A 16461-nucleotide genomic window follows, 5' to 3' on the forward strand; every position below is an offset into this window, starting at 1 on the left:
GAGGGAAAATACAAGCTCTCCCCAACCCCCAGGATTACTTCTCCATTCTGCTCAACAAGACCAACGATGGGAAATAATCTAGGGGCTCATGGACATACTATTTGTCAACACCATGCCCCAAATGGTTGCCACTGTGAAGCACAGAGGACGGAGACAGCCACGCTCCCACATGATGAAAGAATCTGGGTGTAGAAGAACCAAGGAATAGTCTTCCTACAGACAAGGAAAATCTCCTGAACACCCAGTTACACAAACCAGAGCAGTTTGCCTGGGAATTAGCTGCACAGATTCTCATTATAAAGCCCTCTTCCTCCAAAACATAGTTTTGTGTATTTTTTTTTTAATGGAATGTCTTATTCCAGGTTCCATCAACTCTAGATATCAGATCCTGGACCATCAGACCCAACATACAGAGGATCCCCAGGTCATTTTTGTTTCCAGGGAACTTTGCATGGGAATTGCAGAAAAACACCAAAAATGAGAAGTTCTGAGCCCATTCTCCCAAATGAGTAGCACGAAGGGTGTACCAAGTTTTCATCCTGAACAATAAAATATAAGGCATAAAAGTGTTTCCAAATACAAATTCCCATGACAGCTCCATAATCAACTGGTTTCACGTCTCATCGGTGTGTCCATTCAATGGTTCTTCTCCTTCCAGATTCTGGGGCCCTAATTATGCACCCCATGATTGAATTCATTCAATTCAATTCAATGATTGAAGGTTTTTCATTCACATACACTTGAATTCCCTGCTAGTAATTTGTTTCCATACGATTTGCGCATCTTAATATATTTGGTACTTGCTGGCTACGCTTTATGTTAATAAGTTCAACTAAGTGTCATTATCTGTCCGGTTTCAAGTGGTGATTAATGCTATTTACTGAGTCATCGTTAGTAATGCAACACCACTATCATAAGCAGCCATCTTAAAATCCAAAAACGAAACCATTGGAAGATAAGATACAAGATGTTGGCCAGACTGGGGGCATGTTTTCTGAGTTGTATTCATCAGAAATTATCCTGTTCATGACAATGATTGGAAATCAAGTCTGTCCTCAGATTGAGTGCTTGTGGGAATGAGTTGGAAAACCTTGATTTTACCTAAATAGGTATGACTTGGCACTTGGCTACTCTCCTTGAAAGAAATGCATGTATCTTAAGATATAAACCCTAATGGACACTTGAATAGGACTTTGAGTATATGTAAACATGATCATGTTGGGTATGGTGTCCTGGTGAAGATCCACATCTTCCAAGAAAACCTGATAGGATGTCTTCCTTGTCAACATTGGCATTTTTTTGAGATGGTAGATTGTGCCTACGGAACAGGGTGTTGCCTCCAATAGGAGGTAGAGTTAGATGATAAACAGTCTTCTGCTTACCACAGATGGTGGAGACCTTTGCTAAACTCCTTAGACTCTCAAGTTTGCTTTCTTTTTTTTTTTTAAGATTTTATTTATTTATTTGACAGATATCACAAGTAGGCAGAGAGGCAAGCAGAGAGAGAGAGGAGGAAGCAGGCTCCCCGCGGAGCAGAGAGCCCAATGCAGGGCTCGATCCCAGGTCCCTGGGATCATGACCTGAGCCGAAGGCAGAGGCTTTAACCCACTGAGACACCCAGGCGCCACATCAGGTTTGCTTTCTTAATGGGTGTAATCACGGTCATACTTTCACATGTACGTACACACTGTTACAAGGTAACCCTCTCAACGACTCTCCCTGACCGTGTCCACTGATAATTTCAGGTCCCCCCCAAAAAGGGAGTCATCATCCTCATCTTTCACAATGACCAGATGCTGAGGACTGCACAGACCCTACCAAGTGACATGGAATCAGGTTCTCCTGCCCTCTCTAGAGGTGAAAGCTGGGTTAGCCAGATAAGAACAAATCCCATCCTGCCTTTCTGACATAAAAATGTTTCCTGCTAATAACCCAGTTTCGGGGAAGATGTAACACACGCATCGTTTTTGCAATGAGCAACATGCTGAGAATATCCTTTATGGAAAAATAGCCAGGGGCACTTGGGTGGCTCAGGCAGTTAAGCATCTGCCTTCAGCTCAGGTCATGATCTCAGGGTCCTAGGATGGAGCCTTGAAAGAAAGAAAAGAAGAAAGAAAGAAAGAAAGAAGGAAGGAAGGAAGGAAGGAAGGAAGGAAGGAAGGAAGGAAGGAAGGAAGGAAAGAAAGAGAGAGAGAGAGAAAGGAAGGAAATGGCCAGACTCCCACCAGATGATGCTAACTCTTCTGCCTACAAGCAAAATTGTATTTGTTCAATGAAGCATTTTTTTTTAACTTTATAAATTTTTTAACTTTATAATTTACTTTTTTATAATTTTAAACTTTATATATTTTTTTAAATTATGTTAGCCACCATACAGTACATCATTAGTTTTTGATGTAGTGTTCCATTATTCATTGTTTGCATATAATACCTAGTGCTCCATGCAATACGTGCCCTCCTTAATACCCACCACCAGGTTCACCCATCCCCCCTACCAAAATCCTCATTTTGATTCCCAAAGTCCATAGTCTTTCATGGTTTGTCTCCCACTCTGGTATCTGCCCCCTTTCATTTTTCCCTTCCTTCTCCTAATGTCCTCCATGCTATTCCTTATTTTGTATGTCTTCTTTGGAGAAGTGTCTGTTCATGTCTTCTGCCCATTTTTTGACTTGATTTTTTTTTTTTTTGATGTTGAGTTTGAGGAGTTCTTTATAGATCTTGAATACTAGCCCTTCCTCTGTAGCATCATTTGCAAATATCTTCTCCATTCTGCTGCCTGATTTCAAGCTATCTTACAAAGCTATGATCACCAAGACAGCATGGTACTGGCACAAAAACAGACTCATACATCAATAGAACAGAATAGAGAGCTCAGAAATGGATCCTCAACTCTATAGTCAACTAATCTTCAACAAAACAGGAAAAAATATACAATGAAAAAAAGACAGTGTCTTCAATAAATGGTTCTGAGAAAACTGGACAGCTATGAGTAGAAGAATGAAACTCGACCACTGTCTTACACCACACACAAAGGTAAACTCAAAATGGATGAAAGACCTCAATGTGAGGCAGGAATCCATCAAAATCCTAGAGGAGAACATAGGCAGCAACCTCTTCACCATTGGCCACAGGAACTTCTTTCAAAACTCATCTCCAAAGGCAAGAGAAACAAAAGCAAAAATGAACTTTTGGGACTCCACCAAGATAAAGAGCTTCTGCACAGCAAAGGAAATAGTCAACAAAAGAGACAAGCCATGGAATGGGAGATGTTCAATGATGTTTTAGCAATGCCAGGGAAGAATTTGATATCTGCTGTAGACATCAGATTACAAGGCTGAGTCAGAATGGCTTGCTCATCAAGACAGAGCGTTCAATTCCAGGATGGGAGAGAAATGTGAAAATAACCAAGTAGAATAAAGGATCACGGAGGAACCCCTGAACACATCCTCAGTTGAAACAAGGATGCCAATGAGAACATGGAAAGAATTCTACCTGGGATACTCAGAGGGGCATCTTTTTTGTAATATTTTTGAAAAATTTTTTATAAACATATAATGTATTATTAACCCCAGGGGTACAGGCCTGTGAATCACCAGGTTTACATACTTCACAGCACTCACCATAGCACATGCCCTCCCCAATGTCCATAACCCAACCACCCTCTCCCAACCCCCCTCCCCCCGGCAACCCTCAGTTTGTTTTGTGAGATTAAGGGTCTTTATGGTTTCTCCCTTCTGATCCCATCTTGTTTCATTTACTCTTCTCCTACCCCCTCAACCCCCCATGTTGCATCTCCTCTCCCTCATATCAGGGAGATCATATGATAGTTGTCTTTCTCCGATTGACTTATTTTGCTAAGCATGATACCCTCTAGTTCCATCCACGCCATTGCAAATGGTAAGATTTCATTTCTTTTGATGGCTGCAGAGTATTCCATGTATATATACCACCTCTTCTTTATCCATTCGTCTGTTGATGGACATCTAGGTTCTTTCCATAGTTTGGCTATTGTAGACATTGCTGCTATAAACATTCGGGTGCACGTTCCTCTTCGGATCACTACGTTTGTATCCTTAGGGTGAATACCCAGTAGTGCAATTGCTGGGTCATAGGGTAGCTCTATTTTCAACTTTTTGAGGAACCTCCATGCTGTTTTCCAGAGTGGTTGCACCAGCTTGCATTCCCACCAACAGTGTAGGAGGGTTCCCCTTTCTCCGCATCCTCGCCAGCATCTGTCATTTCCTGACTTGTTAATTTTAGCCATTCTGACTGGTGTGAGGTGATATCTCATGGTGGTTTTGATTTGTATTTCCCTGATGCCGAGTGATATGGAGCACTTTTTCATGTGTCTGTTGGCCATCTGGATGTCTTCTTTGCAGAAATGTCTGTTCATGTCCTCAAAGGGGCATCTTGGAAAAGGTAACTCTTGGACTGAAGTCCTGACAAGGTGCATCTAAGGTAGGTCAGAAAATGCAGGTTTTCCAGGTGAAGTTCTTGCAACATAGGAGCAAGTAAATCATGAAACACTGGGGACATGACTTTGTCACCTGAAGCTTGGATTGTAGCTGACAGGGAAGGAGAGCTGCTCCGTGACTTATAGCTAATTGCTGAGTTTGCAACAATTACATTTGAAAAAAGGAAAATATCGATTGCAAAGACAATGTGATGATGTAGATGGCATAGTTCCTTCAAAGCTATCCTGTAGGATGGCATTGCCTGTATCATGGTTCTGGACAAGTGCATTTGATTCCTCCCCAAAGGCACAAGAGGTGAGCAGGCTGAACCCAAGTCTGAGTCCTGTCTCCCACACACAACAGCCTGGGCAAGAAGTCTAGTACCTCAAAATATTGCCCCAGAGGATGTCGCCGCAGCCACCACCCTGGCTTTCAGAACGGGATCAGGTGGAGAATGCCATGCCTGTCTTTGGAGACCACACAAAGGCATGTCTCCTGCAGCCACTGCCCAGCATATCAGCCCCATCCATGCAGGCTTACCAGGGCCACTGTAGAGATGGTTCTCTAGCACACAGGCTGAATCCCACTGTTGTGGGGTCACGAGATGTAGCAGATAAATGCCCCCAGCTTACTTTGACCTTCAGCGACACGTCCTGTATTCATTTTAGCACAAATACATCCCAAATACTGCATGGGGATCTGATGCCAGGGAAAAGCATTTGTTGCTTATCCAGAATCCAAATCCAACTGGGGCCTTTGGTGTCATACCAGGCCCAGCCCATAACCTGTGAGCTACGGCACTGATAACAGAGCCATCGTCAGCATTTATGACACTGATTAACGTGACATGCAACCTCACTGGGTAGAAGTAGACAAAGTCACATTGCCAGGGATGGCTCTGGACCACTGGGTACAATTCATAAATATCCACCATTAAAAAAAAGAAGAAGAAGAACCTCACCAAACTGATGATAGAATGTTTCGTTCTTATTTACAAAGGGATAATTTATGTGTGTGTGTAAGGATGTATGTATGTGTGTGTGTGTCCATGTCTGTGCCTATGCGTCTTTGCATGGATGTGTGTTGATGTGTGCCTCTGTGTCTTTCTGTGTGCACACGTGTGCTATCTCTGTGTATGCTTCTGCGTGTGTCTTTATATGGGTGTGTATTTGTGCCTGTGTGTTGTGTGTCTGTGTACACATGTGTTAGTCTCTCTGTGTGTTCACATGCATGCTAGGTCTCTGTGTTCCTCTGTGTGTGTATACATGTGTGTGCACACTCCTGTGAATGGCCAACATGGGCCAGCTAATGAGCCGAATAGCCAAGACAAATGCATGAAAATCCAGGCAGGAATGTGGCTTTGACCCAAATTTCCACTAATATTAAAATTCAATATTGGAGGCTCTGCCCAACGAACAAAATAAGCATAAGAAAGAAAGAACGGGTTCTTGCTATCATTTAAAAAAGAAATGTTCAGCTCAGAAAACCAACAGTCAACAGAAAGTCTGATAAAACTAACTAACCGAAAGCCTTAGGAATGTACACCAAAGGGATGGGTTGTGGTGTCATAGCCAACTACATGGCATAAAGCACAGGCTGTGACGGTCCTCAGGGCCAGGGGACAAAGATGGACAAAGCGAGGGCACAGGGCTGCTTGGGATGTTGGATCATCATGGCAAAGAGGAAACTAAAGCAGCATTGGTACCAAAGAACATGGGTGCCATGGTCATGGGTTGGGATGGCGAGTTCCCATTAGCTCGTGCGCCACTCACCCACGGGACGCGTCTACGTCTACAGGGAGGAGGATGTAAGGTGGGGCAGGGGGAGGGACCACATGCTCAGGCAACATCTGAACCACTCTGGGGAACAGCCCAGAATCCCCACTTTCCAAGAACCCAACCCCGGTCAGCACCTCCTTCAAGACAGACCCGATCCACTCCACCATACCCCAAAGTCAAATAAACCTTTCCCCTTGCCTTGTGCCACATAATTGCACAGAAAAAGAAGTGCCCAAAGTTCAGATACAAGGAAAATAACTTGACCCTGGAAAAGACTCTATAATCCAACACACAGACCAAAGACGTTCTTCTAAAAATTCAGAATACACCACAAGGCGGAATTTCTGCATAAAACAGAAGCCATGCTAAAACGACTAATGTATGTCATCAGTGGAATTTTGTCACCTGCAAAGGGAGGCACCACAAAGAAGCAAGAATGATACTCCATAATGAGAAATCATCACTGAATTAAAACCGGCAACAGTCTTAATACCACAGTGAAAACCTACAAAACGTGGGATGGAAGATTATGACAAGTCAACGAGAAAGAGAGAAGCATGTGGAAGATAAACGTTTAAAGATGCACAAGTTCTATGATGAAAGCAATTTCAGAAAGACAAGAAGATACACAGAAGACAATCCACAAAAATCTACAAGACTCTCTTCATGAGTCCAAACAGATTAAAACTATGATTTTGTCAGAATCCAACAAAACCGTAAGAATGGGCACATCCTGGTAATTTGTTGGTTTTCTTGTTGTCAGCTTCAAGTGCAAAGAATAAACCCAGGGTTATAGAGATCGGGAAAGAAAAACAATGTAAGTGTATATTTAATTAAAATATAGTTTGTCTACAAAAATAAAATAGAGTTTGTCTTTATTTGGGAGAAGTAGACACAGAATTTTGGAAGCTTACAGATGTAGGGATGGACCGTGCACAAGTTTCCTGGAGCTCGGGCTACAAATGCCCACAAACTTGGTGGCTTAAAACAACAGCGGGGGCCCAGCTCTGGAGACCAGGAGACACAGATCCCGGTGGGGCAGGGCCGCTGAGATCCAGGCGGGGCAGGGATGGTTCCTCCTGGAGGCTTCAGGGGACAGGGTTCCATGTCTTTGCCCCAGCTTCCAGAGGCTGCCAGCAGTCTTGGGTGTCCCTTGACTGGTCCAACCTTTGCATTCATGTCGACATGGCCTTCTCTCCGTGTGTCTGTGTCCAAATTCCCCCCCCCACCTTTTTTATAAGGACACCAGGTCATGTCCCATGTGACTCCAGGATGACCTTACCTTAACACAGCTGATTACACTATGTCCAAATACAATGACATTCTGGGGAATTAGGGTTTCAGCATGTGGTTTAGGGGTGGGGGATCCCATTTGACCCATAACGTGCCCTCAACCCTGGCCTATTACCTCCTCCCAACACAGACACACACAGAAAGTTCACCTATCTCCTCTCCAAGGCTGTCCAGGGGCCGTCCCCCTTCTCCATCCCTGGGCTCTGCTCCACCATCATGTTACCACCACAAGGTTCCTCCCTAACCACCCCTCACTCATTGGCTCAATACACAGTTCCCTGCCTAACGAACTCAATGTCTCAGAGGCTCTTCTGATGACCATTGTGCCATATTCGGATGTCAGGTGCATGAGAATAAGGACAGACTTTGCTGCCCCCCCCAGCTGCATTCCTAGTACCCCTAAGACCCTCCGTATACAAACCCAGGTTCCCAGCTTGTAACATCAAGACAGAACCACGAAGCTGGGTCCTAGTCTATGACCTCTCACCATGAGTCCACCAAGTCCCCTTTTTTACTTAAAAGAAGACCAGCAAAGACCCATTGAAGGGTTGCAGTTCATTTGAGCAAACAAGGGTCTGTCTGCAGTGAGCATCAGCAAACCTAATGTGGTCCATAGCTCTGTATGGACAGGAGCTTGGGAAAGGCTTTCACGGGAAAGGTGCAGCATGGCTGTCATCGGGTCAACTCTATGGTTTTTGGGAAAGCCAAGCTGAACTGCTATTTGTGGCTGGTTCTTCTCCAAATTTCGTTTTCTTGGGTTCAAGTGCATTTGCTGGTTTTGGTTTGCTCTGTTCGCTGTCATGGTATCAGTCACCTCATTCCATGGCACTTGTTGTTTAATTAGTTACAAGTGTAACTCATATACTCCTGCATTTGGACCTTGCACCTACACTCCTACAATTGTACCTTGTAACTCATACACTTTACGTACAATTGTACCTTGTGGTGTCTTGACACTGCCTCCATGGCCACATTTGACGTCATGATGAAGACCAGCGTCCACCTCTTGGTGGGTGCCCAGCAGCTTTGTTATTGCCCAGACAGGTGTCCCTCAGGCGGAATGTGACCTGAAATACAAGGTGTGTGTTCTCTGAAAAGTAAGGATCATTCAAGGTCACAGTCACGCAAGGGAGACCCCATGACTGTCATGCATCATTGGTTGATAAAACCCTCCGTGAGCAAGGCAGATTATAACATTTCATACCCAATACCATCTCCTTTGGGGCTGAACATGACCACACATCGTTAGACATGAAGGAGCGCATATTCAAGAACCTCTCCTTTTCTCTTAAAACATGTTCATATTTTTACCACAACACGTCACTGCTCCTTCAGAGCCTGACCCAGGGGCTTGTCCAAGGCCCCAAAGACACTCTGGCATGTCCACATTCCTATGCAACCAATGCCAATACCCCTTCCCTTAGCTAGAAGCTATGGCTCCAAGGCACTGGGGAGAGAGGCACTGAGTCCAGAGGGGTTTCCAGAATTTTCTGTAGGAAGCCTCTGTCTGCAAACCATGGGTGTAGGGTGAGCTTATATGTGCAGTTTCTGTTTGGGGAATGCAGGGACTTTTCTTACAATGGGTGTCTATTGTGTCCATCCATATTGGTTAGGTATCCTAATAACACACATGAGAGCCCTGCGTCGGGCTCTCTGCTCAACAGGGAGCCTGCTTCCCCCTCTCTCTCCACCTGCCTCACTGCCTACTTGTGATCTCTCTCTCTCTCTCTGTCAAATAAATAAAAATCTTTTAGAAAATAAAAAAATAAAACAAGAATATATATTATAGTAATATATAATAAATGTATAATAGAGTAATATATATAATGAATATATATACTATAGTAATACACTACAAAGATATATTCCAGTAATATACAATAAATCTATATTATAGTAATATATAATAAATAATAATCTAGTAATATGTATAATAAATATATATTCTAGTAACATATAATAAATATATATTCTAGTAACATATAATAAATATATATTCTAGTAATATATAATAAACATATATGCTAGTAATATGTATACTATATATTCTAGTGATATATAATAAGCATATATTCTAGTAATATATAACAATAAATATATACATATATTAAAAAATATATTTTTTATGATTGGTAGGCAAAGTCAACTCCTGAAACAGGAACACGAAGGAAGGGATCCAAAGGAAGTCCTCTCCGACAGATTAAATGTGGGTGAAGACATTTGCTAAGTTGCTAAGAGGAAAGTGAGGTCCTACGTACATCTAGATGTAGAACCTGCCAGAGAATGTGGGAAATTTTGAAAGGTGAGCCTTTGTCTTCCATGGGGTCATCTTGGTGTGGGGCAGCAAGCCGGGTAGAAGGGAAGGCTTGGTTCTCCCACCGTACCGGGAGTGAGAATTCTCATGAGGGTCCCTCAGGTTAGGGCAGTAAGGGGTTAGGACATAATGAGTCTACACAGAACGTTCCGGGTGATGACAGAACACAGGGCATCTTGGAATCTTGAATGGAGAAAGAAAGGAACACTTTTGTCAGCCAGGCTTTCGTGGCGAGCAGAATTAGAAATGGTGGCCCCACAGGATCTGGGAAGGTAGGACCCATGAGGTGGGCAGTGCCTGTGTCCTGCCCAGGAAGAGTCCCATGGATCAGGGAACATTTTGGGGGACAGCCACCAGAAACCACGTCTGTGCTCTTGGCTTTGAAGGCAGGCAGGCCATCCACTCTCTCTCTGCTGGCAGATAAGTCTCTGTCCCTAGACAGGCTCCTCCTTGTCTACCAGCACCTGTGTCCTTAGTTGCATAATCCAGGAAATGTTGTAGCCATGTCACTGGTGTGAGCATGAGAGATGGAACAGGGCATGGGCTATGCTTGTTTTATTTAATTTATGAATCTAATTTATTTTATTGACCTTATTTTACTGATTTATGTTAGGTCATTTATTTTACTTATTCAATTAATTTATGTATTTAATTTATTATCTATTTTGTTATTTATTTCAATTATTCAGTTTAATTCATTGTGTTTTATTAATTTAGTTTATTTAATATATGTTACTTGTTTTATCTAATTAATTCATTTTATTTAATGGATTAATTTTACTTTATTTCCCTTATTTGATTTTACTTAGCTATTTGTCATTTATTTATTTCATTTTATCTTTTATTTATTTTATTCATTTTGTCATTTATTTTGTTTCTTTTATTCAATTTAGTTTATTTCATTTAATTAATTTACTTTACGTTTCCTATTTTTAAATTTAATTTATTTCGTTTATTTCATCTTTTTTATTTATTTACTTTATGTTACTTTAGTAATTTATTTAATTTCTTCAATTTCTTTACTTGGGACATGTGGGTGGCTCAGTCAGTTAAGCATCTGATTCAGCTCAGGTGATGTTCTTGGGGTCCCAGGACCAAGTCTCAAGTTCAGACCCCAGTGGAACTCCCTGCTCAGTGGGGTGTCTTGCTTCTCTCTCTCTCCCTCTGCCCCTCCTCCCTGCTCGTCTTCTCTCTGTCAAATAAATTAATAAAGTGTTTAACTTGTTACTTAATTCATTTAATTTTATTGAAAGATGATTAACACACAGCATGATATTTTAAATATCTTTATGTATTTCCTCAAGAATTCCATCTTCCTTGCAGAAAAATCCCTTGATTGCTACATTTTGATCGTGGTGTTTATAGAGTTTACAAGCATGTTGTGTGAAGACCTTGGGGTCTGGGATATTTCTTAGTTTCACCACTTATACCCCAGTGATCAGGGAAATTCAGGTAAATATACCATAAGGGTAATAACCACTCCTACCCCACAGGGTTCCTGTAAAGAATGAAATAAATTTGCTTATAAAGCCCTCAGGACAAGCAACTCATCTTTATATATGATATATATCTATAAAATATATGTACATACACATATTTATACTTATATAAGCCATATACATATATAACATTTACATACCATGTATATATACCACATATATGTACATACCATATATATTATATAAACATATCACATATACATACTCTCTATATATGTACCACATACAGATACAATATAGATACTCTATGTACATATAGACACACAGTAGATATACTCTGTACATGTGTACATTCCATATGTAGATACAACATGTACATCCCATGTACATACAGACACACAATAGATGTACTCTGTATGTGTACACTCCATGTATAGATACAACATATACACCCCATGTACCTATAGATACATGGTAGATACACTCTGTTACATGTGTACACTCCACATGTAGATACAACATATACACCCCATGTACATATAGACACACAGTAGATATGCTATGTACATGCGTACACTCCACATGTAGATACATGTACACCCCATGTACTTAGAGTCACACAACAGATACACTCTGCCCATGTGTACACTCCACATGTAGATACAACATGTACACCCCATGTACCTATAGACACACAGTAGATACACTCTGTACATGTGTACACTCCACATGTAGATACAACATATACACCCCATGTACATATAGACACACAATAGATAAACTCTGTAGACTGGAGCCAGCGGGTCACCTGGGTCCCTTCTGTGGAAGGCGGGATGGACCCAGGAGGCCATTCAGGAGGTGAACCTCTGGTGTGTCCTGGCTGGCAAAACCATGAACTCGAGATCAGAGCCAAACCACACATCCTCCAAGCCCACACACCTGCCACCTGCTGCATTAGGTCACTTGGCTTAGGGAAAATCTGAGTAAGGAGTCAGGCTCGGCCAAGATCCGTGTTCCGCCACCAACACCCATCTCAATGCCTTCTAAAATAGCATTCACAGGTGTTCCGCTTTGTCTGGAAGAGCCCCTGACTTTTGTTCTTGGGGTGAGGAGAAGGGCACACTTTGTTGCCAATATCTCTGTCCCAATATTGTGATTAATTTTTTTTTTTTTTTGCAGATTTTAAGTATGTATTTGGCAGACAGAGAAAGAGAGATTGAGAACAAGTAGAGGGAGCGGCAGGAAGAGGCAGAGGCAGAGTGGGAGAAGCAGACTCTCCATGAGGAGGAAGCCAACATGGGGCTCCACCCAAGACCCAAAACGTAGCTTTAAAGGACAAAAAGGATGAAATGTATAAGTGACCCCTTTAAATCTAGGGGATGCTATCATTTTCCATAGATAATATACATTGATATTTTTATGTACAAAATATATAAAATAAATGTTTCTATTTCATAGATAAATTTACATATATTTATATAAAAATACATGAAATTAGGGGCACCTGGGTGGCTCAGTGGGTTAAGCCTCTGCCTTCAGCTGAGGTCATGATTTCAGGGTCCTGGGATGGAGCCCCGCATCAGGCTGTCTGCTCAGCGGGGAGCCTGCTCGCCCCCCACCCCCGCTTCTGCCTCTCTGCCTACTTGTGATCTCTATCTGTCAAATAAATAAATAAATCTTTAAAAAATACATGGAGTTAATGTTTATGTTTTATATATATTAATTTTGCCAATAAGCAGAAATGATAGATATAGGCTTGTTCCATTATTTTTTTTCTGTTTGTTTCTTTGTATTGTTTTTTAAGATTTTATTTATTTATTTGAGAGAAAGCATGAGCAGGGGGGGAAGCAGAGGGAGAGGGAGAAGCCGACTCCCCGCTGAGCAGGGAGCCCCATGTGGGACTCAATCCCAGGACCCTGGGATCATGACCTGAGCTGAAGGCAGACACTTCACTGACTGAGCCTCCCAGGCACCCCCAGAAATTCTTTTAAACATTATTGCCAGTCCTTATCTTTGGACTCCTAGGGGTTCTCACTGTTTTTGTTTGTCTCAAATGTTCAACCCTTGGTGTGTCTTACCTCAGAGATAATTATTCAGACCTGCACTTGGTTTTCCAGTCAACTTAATCTTTCTGGAGCCAGAACAGAAGGTCCATCCAGAGGCTGGATCTGATAACTGACAGCTCCCCTGTGAGGTGCCAAACTTCCCTCTGGATTTTTGGCGGAGTCCTCTTTCCTGATTAAGCACAGGTGGTGAAAACCATGATAACACCATCCTTTGTCAACATAAAAACCAACCCAACAAAAACCCTCCTCAAGGAGAAGATGCAGAACTCTGTTGTGTCTCAGATGTGGTCTTGTGTGCTAGGTAGTCCAAAAACCATGGGGTGCTTTAAGGAAAGGACTCCATGTATGTCATCTACTAGTCTGATAGCTAGAAAAGCTCATGGGCCCATTTCTCTGATGCTGAAAGTGTTGGAAGAATGTCCTGGGTGCCGTACCAGTAAAGACCTTAGCTTACACCTTGCTTTATGTTGTTGTTCCCTACAAACCATAATCATTCCACAATCCTCAATAAAGCATTCTAGTAATACTTAAGAAAATGTCCTAAAAAAAAACGGTCAGCTCTGAGATCGTGTCCTATGCCAATGGAGGTGAGTTTGGGATTGTTTGATTTCACTGAAACAGAAGCAGGCAATCCCTGACTGCCATGACAGTTGAATTAAAAACCCTTTTGGAGACAGCTCAGTGCCCACCATTTTAGGTCAGTTTGTACCCCGGCCATGGATGGCAGCTCCTGGTTTGCAATGGGTACCATCTGGAAGCATCTGGGCCCCAAGGGACCTCCTCACTCTGGCTCCCTTCTCCGGATCTCCTCTGACTTGACTGCTGACAGAACTGTAGAGAAACCCACGTCATGCTCATGGGGCCATAGCCTGCTAGTGGGCAAACAAAGGCTCTTGCACACTGACCTCCAGTGGGACATGGCCTCTCTCCCATCCGCCAAACAGACTACTCTGTCTGCCTCTTTGGAAATCCGCTGCCTGCTTCTCCTACTGTCATCCCCTCCCTCCCTGTTCCCATCTGCAACCCCTTAATCTCGTTCCTTTAGACCCATTAGATCCCAATATAGCTAACCTGCTGCTCTGAAGAGCCATTACATGACCCTCTGTGGAATGACAAACCTCGTCCAACTCCATCCATTTCTTTTGTTAAAAGGTTTTCTTAAAACGTTAAAAAAAAAAAAAAAAAACAGGAAGAAAAGTGATTCTATATACCATCTCACTCTGGAATCAAATAATATTCACGCACAGATAGAGGAATTCACTGAATAAAAATCCAACTCGTTCTCGTTAGTGGATATGCCTGTATAAAGTATCAGCTTTCGCTTGTACTCATTGTAAGAACAGACAATATGTGGTTATGCATGTTGATGTGTTCTGGACGATTAACAATTGTATTGATGACCGAGTTAGGCAGAAACGGTTTTTAACATCTATAATCACATGAAGCAAAAACAAAAACAAAAACAAAACAAACAAACAAAAAAAACCCCACAAAAACCCTAATAATGTTTTTAAATTTTTAAAAAAATTAAATAATGTAAAACAAATGGAAAATTAAAAGTAGAGGTACCCTATGACCGTGCAATTGCACTACTGGGTATTGACCCCAAAGATACAGATGTAGTGAAAAGAAGGGCCATTGTACCCCAATGTTCATAGCAGCAATGGCCACAATTGCCAAACGGTGGAAAGAACCAAGATGCCCTTCAACGGACGAATGGATAAGGAAGATGTGGTCCATATACACTATGGAGTATGACGCCTCCATCAGAAAGGATGAACACCCAACTTTTGTAGCAACATGGACGGGACTGGAAGAGATTATGCTGAGTGAAGTAAGTCAAGCAGAGAGAGTCAATGATCATATGGTTTCACTTATTTGTGGAGCATAACAAATAGCATGGAGGACAAGGGGAGATGGAGAGGAGAAGGGAGTTGGGGGAAATTGGAAGGGGAGGTGAACCATGGGAGACTGTGGACTCTGAAAAACTACCTGAAGGTTTTGGAGGGGAGGGGATGGGGAATTAGGTGAGTCTGGTGGTGGGTATTAAGGGGGGCACATATTGCATGGAGCACTGGGTGTTATAAACAATGAATCATGGAACTCTTCATCAAAAACGAATGCTGTACTGTACGGTGACTAACATAATAAAAAATAATAAAAGAAATCTTAAAAAAGTAGAAATTTATAACTGTTTTGTACAGGAGAGGAGTATAAGAATGGGGAAAGTGAATAAAATTTCACAGAGAGGGATATTTAAGCTTTCCAACTGGTAAAGAGAACCATTTTCACATTTGTATCTTTTTTTCTTTTTTTCAACACCTGCAAGATTAGATCTTCAAAGGCCAGTGATCAGTGGCACTTGAAAGTATCTACAACACACGGTTGCAGTGTTATCTTTAAACGTCGGTATTTACAAGGCTCTAGGAAGGCCACCAACGCTCCCACAGGAACAGGGACAAAGCCAAGCAAAGGTCTGGAAAACACAACCACCCCCTTGCCACCTTACCCCCCCTTAGAGGTAGCAGTTTGCTTTAAGACATCTGTGTAATAAAAACACATTTAAAACACATTTATCTGAGTGCAGGAGCTGAACTCTCGTGGTAGGGCGGCTTCCCTCCTCGTTTGGGGAACACCCCTTCCCCTTCGTCTCCTTTGTTGCCAAGCAACCAAACAACCAGAAAAGCAGCCTAATCTCTCATATCTCTCCTTTGCAGCCCTAAATTTCTTTTTAGTCCTTGAGAATTATCTTGATGTTAACATGCTTTGCAAGTTTTTTTGTTTTGTTTTTCTTTTTTTTTTTTAAGTGGAAAATGCATGTATGAGCATATAAGAACAACACATCAAAAGGCTGTTTTTATGTAATTTTGTCACAGAAATATACACAGGAGAAGCACAATTCCAAGTGTGTAGCTTGGGACATTTCCACCAAGTGAACCCAACGGTCACCAGCCTCCAGAGCGTCTCATTTACCAAGTATTTCATATTAGCTTTTCCATTTTTCTTTTAGTATTTGTAGGATTTTGAGTTTTGTTTCTTCTGTAATTCTCATTTTGCTTTCTCTCTCTCTCTCTCTCCCTCTGTCTCTCCCTCTCTCTCCATAGGCACTCTACATAA

Source organism: Lutra lutra, chromosome X (assembly GCF_902655055.1).
Source record: "Lutra lutra chromosome X, mLutLut1.2, whole genome shotgun sequence".
NCBI lineage: Eukaryota > Metazoa > Chordata > Mammalia > Carnivora > Mustelidae > Lutra > Lutra lutra.